This window comes from Apodemus sylvaticus, chromosome 16, assembly GCF_947179515.1.
Source record: "Apodemus sylvaticus chromosome 16, mApoSyl1.1, whole genome shotgun sequence".
Lineage (NCBI taxonomy): Eukaryota > Metazoa > Chordata > Mammalia > Rodentia > Muridae > Apodemus > Apodemus sylvaticus.
The window spans coordinates 40,216,221-40,224,047 of record NC_067487.1 but is presented as its reverse complement, the minus strand read 5'-3'; the positions used below and the strand labels follow the sequence as shown (position 1 = coordinate 40,224,047).

The window sequence follows — 7,827 nt, the reverse complement described above, 5'->3', positions numbered from 1 at the left end:
GCAAGGCATCTGCGCCAATGGGAAGCAATCGCTCGACTGCTTGCAATTGGAGAACTGCAAGCAATTGAAACTGATGTTTTTTCCTTCGTCCCGGATCTAGACTCGGAAGGGCAGGCTTCGAGTGTTCGTTCGTTTTCTTTCCTTTGCCGACTAACTGGCATACGAACGTTTTCTGCTGTGGTAATTTTCGGACTCTCCCGACTCCGCCCTCTTCGAAGACTATAAATACCCGGCTCTTGCAAGAGCCCTGACCAAGTTGGTAATCTACTTCTCCAGTCTCCGATGGCCAGTCGCTGGCACTCATTGGAGGGACTCCCGCCATAGGTCGCAGTGCCGAGTCTGTCGTCGCCAAGGTCGGGCGCTCCGGAACAGGACCCAGAGCTCGCAGGATACAGAAGACTCAGCTGCCCGCACTGGCGCACGCGCTGCTGTCCTCCAAAGGTAAGAGCCGCTCGTGGGATGGAGTTGACTTTCTGGTCGGTGCAAGGGAAGCAGGCCTGGGAGTCAGTCCCGCCAAAGTAAGAGGCCCAATCTCCTCAGCTCGGCAGCTTCTCAGAAGACAGCGGTCCCAGGTCTCTTCCCTTCTATCCAGTACTTGTCAAGTTCCCTCCCTACGATGGTGACTACCAGGAACAACTGCTCCCCGTTTGGAACGATGACTTCGAGGGAATCTACCTCAGGACCGACTCTTGCTGGATCCAGAGCCCCTCGGAGTCCAGCGTTCCTGACTCCATCACCCCCTTCCTGGAGGAGGAAGAGCAGGAGAAAACAGCCAGTCTGGAACCCGGGAGCATGCTGCAGAAGCATTCGCCGTGCTCAACACCGAGACCTGTGGCGGGTGTCCCTCCAATGAGTGCCAGCCAGTGTCCTTCGGAGGCTGGAGATGTAGACTAAGGACTCTGTCAGGGCGCATTCTTTGCAGCATGCTAGCAGCAGGGGCCTTAGAGATCAGCAGGCGCCTTTCTGGCCTTTAGTGCAAGGTTTGTGTCAAAGCGGATCTGTCCCCACAAAACTCTTCATTCCCTGCAGCTGGTTAGCTTCAGAGTACACCTCTGCTTCCACAATAAAGAAACAGCGATTTGTACTCCGTGTCTTTTCTTAGGCCTTTAGTAAAGGATTTTAAGGGAAATGTTTTGGGTTGTGCCGCCGCGTTTTCCAAGGCAATGACTGCAGCATGGATAGCTGGTTTCTAGGAGTCATGGGCAGGCCAGGCAGGGGGCAATCCTGACACAACTTGCATTGGGAAAGGAGGTCTGGCTTTTGGCTTTCCTCAATTCACAGAAGGCAAGGCAAATCATAGCAGTGACACCAGGGATGATGAGATTGCTAGGTTTTCTGTTCCTTTCTTACATCTTAGAAATGGTGATCACAAACATCATATGCGTTTTCTTTACTGTGATTTGTAAACTTGATTGCACTTTCCTGTTAGAACCATATTCAAAATCGGACAGGCAGGTGAATACACTGCTCCCATTGCAAGGACTCAAGGGATGTGACCAGATCGCTAGATTTTTCATTTGTTTCTTTAGTCTTAGTGTGCCAGGTGTCTCTGAAGAATGAAAGATCAATTCTTCGATTGCTTGCCATTCGTGGATATCGTACAGTTGACCATCGGTAAAGTTACTTTTTAAGTCTGTTAGATGTCCAACTTGCGAAGTTCCTAAGGAAACTCGACTGAGATTACAAAGACCATAAGCGGTTTCTTTTCTGTCGTTTTGTTTCTGATTGTTTTGTAACCAGTATCACACTCTGCCCAGCAGGCTCAGGTGGGATTCTGGGAGAACCCACTTTGTTCTCACATCCAGTATGCAGGTGATTCCATAGAACACCAGGGTTTCACTTTCTTTCCCTGGAGTCTTGTCCTCCTGCTGTTTCTAAAGGAAGGAAAAAAAAATTCAATGGTCGGATTCCTTTTGGAATTTGCTCCCTAGGCCATCAGTAGAGTTATGGTCTCAGCCTGTTATGTGTCTGTGAGAGGATATTGAGGAAGGCTATGGAGTGAGCTGTGCTCATGGGAAGTTTGGAAAGAGAAAAGAGTGGAAATGTGTTCTTACTAAAGGACAATCTCAAAACTGCACAAAATGGTATAAAAGTTACCAGATATTGGCTACACTGTCCAGGTCCATCATGAAACCATACAGCATTAAAAAAACAAAAATAAAACAAAAAACCCGGAGAAATAAAAATCTAACATAGAACTTTGCAAATGATACTGTTAACAAATTGGCCAGGCGATGGTGGAGCACGCATTTAATCCTAGCACTTGGGAGGCAAAGGCTGGCAGATTCTGTGTTCTAGGCCAGCCTTGTTTACAGAGTAAGTTCCAGGACAGCCAGGGATATACAGAGAAACCCTGTCTCAAAAAAAGCAAAAACCAAGAAACAAAACAAAACAAAACAAAAAAACCTGTACTTTACTTAAAAACTGACAACATGTCAAAAAAATATGAAAGAAATGCTTTTCACGGAAAAGGAAATTTCCTGACACAGGAAAGAACACAGCTGCATCTGAGACTTGGTCCAGCTGCCAATTTGTGTCTTCCAGGGGTTGTGGGTCTGAGGTCTCAAGTGACTTGCCAGACTGAAAACCTGCCCTTGCCTTAGGTGCAGGCCATGCACACATCCCACCTCTCCTTCAAAGTCGGAGCCAGTTTGTCCTCTGACTGCTCTTCCATGCATAGTTTCATCTACACAGATTTTAATAAGTATATCCTCCTTAAGTTTTTAAACTTTCCATTGATTCTTTGTGAATTGTTCATTTACAGCCCAATCCTGCTCACCTTCCTATCCCTCCTTATCCTCCCTCTGCCCTTGAAACACTGCAACACACACACACACACACACACACACACACACACTTAAAACAAACAAATGCATGAAAACATCTCTCTGTGACAGTTGAGGTGTGTCAGTCTGTGTCATACAATATACTCTTTTGCCCAAACAGCTCTAACTGAAAATGTGAACTTCAATGTGTCTGGTTTGCGGGTTGTAGCTTCTCCTACTGTAGCACTACAGGATCCTCTCAAGGACTCTCCTCAGAAAACTGTAACTCTTTCCTATGTGTCTTTACAGTGTTAACTGTATGCCTGGCATGACCCTGTTGCATTTCTCTATGCACATTTAGAGGTTTTAATGTTAGAACTCAAATAATGCTGCTCTGGTTTCTATGGATTTACCTAGTTTGATTTGGTGTTGTTGTTGGTTGGAGTTTGGTTTTCCCTCTCTGGGTGTTCTGCCTCCTAGCGTGGCTGAGTGACATGTGCGTGACCAGTGTTCTTAGAGTCCAGAACAAACCCCAGAGATACCTAAACAATGACCTCACTTGTGGCCCTGTTTCTAAAAGCTGAGTGACACAACCAATGAAAGTAGCATTTCCACTGGTGAAAGGCTGAATGAAGTGGGTGTGGGGATCAGATGTGCAAGAATGACTGTTCTTCACAGAAGAATGAAGTTGTATGGTCTGCAGAAAGATGCTTGTGTCTGGAGACAGTCCCATGCAATGGATGACCAAGGCTCCAGAGCACAGAGATCCACTGACTCTCACCTGTGTGCCCAAGGCTGGCTAGATACATGAAATCAGGTTTTCCTGTCACCACATGAGAGAAGCTGAGTGAGATGTGTGGAGAAAAGTTGGCTAAAGAACTCAAGGAGGGTTGAGAGGTAGGAGGAGAAAGAGCCAGAAAGAGACCAGAGTTGCATGAAATTAACCAGTTAGAGTCCATGATGGCAGAGAGAAGAAATGGCTGAGATTACTCACATCTTGTCCCCAGCACAAGGCTGAACAGGAGAGAGAGAGAGAGACAGAGACAGAGATAGAGACAGAGACAGAGACAGAATGAGATACAGACAGAGGAACACTTGGTGCCACTTACTTCCAAAAAGAACACATCTTCTTATCTTTGGAAAAGAGTTCTACAAACTAGGAACCAAATATTCAAAAAGGAGGACCACCTTCCTTTAAACTACCAAAGAATGAATGAATGAATGATTGAATGAATGAATGAAAATTGGATGGATGAATAAATGAACAAATTCATTAATAAACATAGAAAAAGCTTCTATGCTGATACTCCAACAATTGAAGTCAGGGTGTATGCATCGGGAGGTACTGTAGATACATCACCCATCTGGGTGTCCAGATCTTTCCTGCAGTTCTCTGAAGACTGAGACACAAGCAAGTTCTCAGGTTATCTCCAGTTTCACGCCTAGAAAAAAGCAGAGTCATTGTCAAGCAATTTAGGTGATTTTACTTTTAAGTTCTAATACATGTTTATTTGTTTGCTCCCTGGTCTGGTGGTAAGAAAGGTCGAATTTGGTTGAGATACTTCCAGTGGGATGCAGTTCCTCACAGCAGGGTAGGCACAGCAGCAGGAGGAAGAGGCCAGTAATTCCCTGTGAAGGATCAGTTAAGAAATGCAAGAAGTGGGCCCAGGCTTTCAAACCTCTAAGGCAGTTTGAATCTCAGAGGACAGACTCCAGCATCACAGACAGCATGACACAGAAGCATGATTGTCACACTGCTCAAAGTTCTTTCTTGTGTTATGCGACAGGGAGCAGAGCATTGACTTTGCAGCCCAGAGATGCTTATGTGAGAGGAATTCACAGGAGGCTCATGGACTGACCACTGAACTTACCTTCCTTCCTCCTGAGCCAGGGGTTCTCTTCAAGATCCCCTTTCTGAATGGCCTGCCACAGCTCTGCTCTCTGCCTCCTTCTTTCCTCACAGCTTCTTTGATCTCTGCTTCAATGGAGGACATTGTCCTGGGAATTCAAACTCCATGTGAGATCATCAATGTCCTTAGCATCTGTTCTTGCACAGGTGGTCTGCAGTCTCCCCTGCTGACCCTCCCACACCTCTCTACTCCTGAGTGAGCTCAGAGCTCCTTCCTCCCTGAGTTATCACACTCAGGAACACTATAGATCTTAGACATCCCAATGCTACAGGAAACTACCCAGCTTTGATTTTCTTTAAGAAACATCTCTTCTTGCACACTTCATGTGGGAGTCAGGAGACTTAGGAATGTCCTCTGAATTAATCAACACATTCAAAAATTTATTTAACAATAAAATGTGATCCTAGGTAGTGTTGAATTTGTGAAAAGTTCTAAATATTATTTTCAGACTCATGAAAGGAGTTTCACAAAACCTAGAAATATTATAAGCATGACATAAAGCAGTAAACCACCTCTCAAGAGAAGCAAGGTAGGGAAATGTGAGGTATTTGGACATTTACTTTAAAGTTGCCTTTCTTAATAAAAACTTGTATTGAGGCAGCAAATGGTGAATTTACATTAGAAGGAACTGCTTTAATACAGGGTAGAACTAGTTGTTGTTTTGTTTCATAAATGAGCAAGTCTTCATTCAAAAACTCACTTTTTACTGAACAGATCAGGTTTTTACTTAAACTTCAGATGATTTTTTTTTACATGGAGGATTGAATCTACATTAAGCAGATTGGTATTTTATTCAAATGATGAATATTTTTGTAGAAGTTGAACATATATTTAAGAATTACCTTAAAGGTAACTCCAGAAATTAGTGACTGACAGCCATGTTAATGAAGCCAGCTAAAAGTTGGAAGTCTTTACTAGGACTCAAATCCTTCCTTGATTCTGAATCTAAATTTGTTTAACAACATAAATGTCGCATGGACTCTGAACATGTTTTGTGTTTCCACTTACAGCTTTCCACACTTTTAGTGAAACAGAACTAGCTTAACCATAATGCAATGTTTGCTACACTTTGCATAGTAGAAGGAGGCAAAACCATCCAAGATGTCAGAAGTTATCATTACAAAACATATGCATTTCCTTTTGTAATGGAGCTTCAGGATCACATTTAGATGAAAACTCTCATTTATACTTGAAATTTTTACTGAGGTATGGCTCTGTCTCAAAGAGGAACAAATGTAAAGATACAAGCAAAAGTTTAACTCTGTGACAAAGAAATTTCTAAAGTTTAAAAGTTAAACCAACACTTACCCAGGACCAGCGTTCAGTGTCCATACTGGGAGACATTTAGTTTCTACTGCTGTGGTTCAGGCTCCAGGATCAGAAACCTTGGCAGAGACTGGAATGATTCTGCTGGGGTTGAACCCCACTCTCTTTTGCAGCCCCCATCAGTTCTGAAGCTCCCAGCTCCATCCCTTTTTCCAAACTGCTCCAAGTGGCCTGCTGGCTGTTGAGCCTCCAGGCTTGGGCAAGCAGGGTGGTCCTCCATAGTGTGTCCTGAGAGGTGCTCAGGCAGGCAAACAGGAGGTTGTGGCTGCCTAGATGGCTGTTGGGTTTCCAGTCCCGTTTCTGTATTTCCCACTAGGGATGGCTTCAATCTGGAATTGTCAGTCATCCAAGGTGGAGGAGATCAAAGGCTCCTTTGCTGAAAGTAAGCAGGTTTTCTGGTGCCAGGGTGATCCAGGCTGAACACAGTAGGAGGGCTGCCTTGCAGACTGTCTGAATTTTGCTGTGAGTTGTCAGCATGACTCTGGTCTGAGCTGGCTGTGGAGGAACTCCAAGTCCTCCAAAGTCTAGGTCCAGCCCTGACTGCCTAGAGGCTGGCATTGGGAAAGTGGGGGGAAGAGGGTCAAGGTCTACCCAGTACTAAGGGGCCAGCTCTCCTCCTCCCTCAGAGCCCACCAGCAGTGGCTGAGCCTCCTAGATGCTCCTACAGCTATTCAGGTCTGGTCCCCTTAGGTTTCTTCTTCTAGGCTGCTGACAGGGTCACTGCTTCCCTTCCACCCATACTTGCTTTAAGTTTCTAGCAATGATTCAGCTTAATCTGTTTTCCCCAAGCCCTTTAGTGGGGGAGGAGCAGGCCAGCAAACCAGGATTTGCATAAAGCTGTCTGGTGGACTCTTCAGAGGCAGAGCTAGCTGGCTGCAGAAGGCCTTGCCCTAGCACACCAAGCTGGTCAGCAAGCACAGCTGTCCTAAAGTTTGTAATACACAAAAACTGAAACAGAAAATGAGGAAGATGGAGATACACAAGGCTTAACTATTTATGCCCACTTGGTGAGAACTGTGTCCCCACCTGGGAAACCCTTCAGCCATGGCCTGTGCATTGCTACCCATGTGTTAGGAGGTTTATATTTGGGTGACAGTTACATCATGGACACCTGATCCTTGCAGAGTACACAGCGATCCTGGCAGCTTGGCTCCTCCCTTCTGTCCTGGAAGCAGGAAACCAGAGGTTGAGTTCTCAGCAGAGTTCAGGGAAGCAAGGCAGTGCTGTGACTCTAGCATACACCTGGAGCAGCCCCAGCCTGGTGCCCACAGAGCATGTGCAGACCTCCGACTTGGAGGGAGGCATGTTGGAGTGTGGTCTGTCACCAACAATTGGTGGAGAAGACTCGCAGTTGTTAGGTCTCCTGGAGAGAGTGCATACTCCAGGTCTCTCCTGCCATGGCTGCTGCCCCACAGTTGTTGGCACCACAGGGAATAGCAGGCTCCTTTGGATACTTACTGCATTTTACAAGCATGCTTCTTTACTGAAGGACTTTTTTTTTCTTTTTTCAAAATAAAATCTCATTCCAGCTACTTCTCATGTTCCTGCTCAAAGTTTAGTTTTTATACACTTTAAAATGCTATTTACAGGGCAGAGCTGGGTGTTGCTACAATCCCACCACTCTACTGCAGAGGTAGGGGAGGCATGTCTGCACATTGTAAGCCAATAGTTGCAGACAACAGTGGAAACATATTTTTTTAAAAATTTTTGGCTAATGCATGAGAGTTTAGTCTGCATCATTATATATATATATATATATATATATATATATATGATCTGTCTTCATGTATATCAGAAGAGGGAATTGAATCCTCTTACAGATGGTT

At 45.0% G+C, this 7,827-nt stretch overlaps 1 long non-coding RNA gene across 1 annotated transcript; it reads right to left on the bottom strand.

The window, feature by feature from the left end:
• Positions 1–1,373: 1,373 nt before the first annotated feature.
• LOC127667038 (uncharacterized) lies at positions 1,374–6,746 on the bottom strand. Its single transcript, XR_007973772.1, has 3 exons — positions 5,984–6,746; positions 4,637–4,763; positions 1,374–4,207 (listed from the first exon to the last, which is right to left on the bottom strand). It is a non-coding gene; the product is annotated as an uncharacterized LOC127667038 (long non-coding RNA).
• Positions 6,747–7,827: the final 1,081 nt, after the last annotated feature.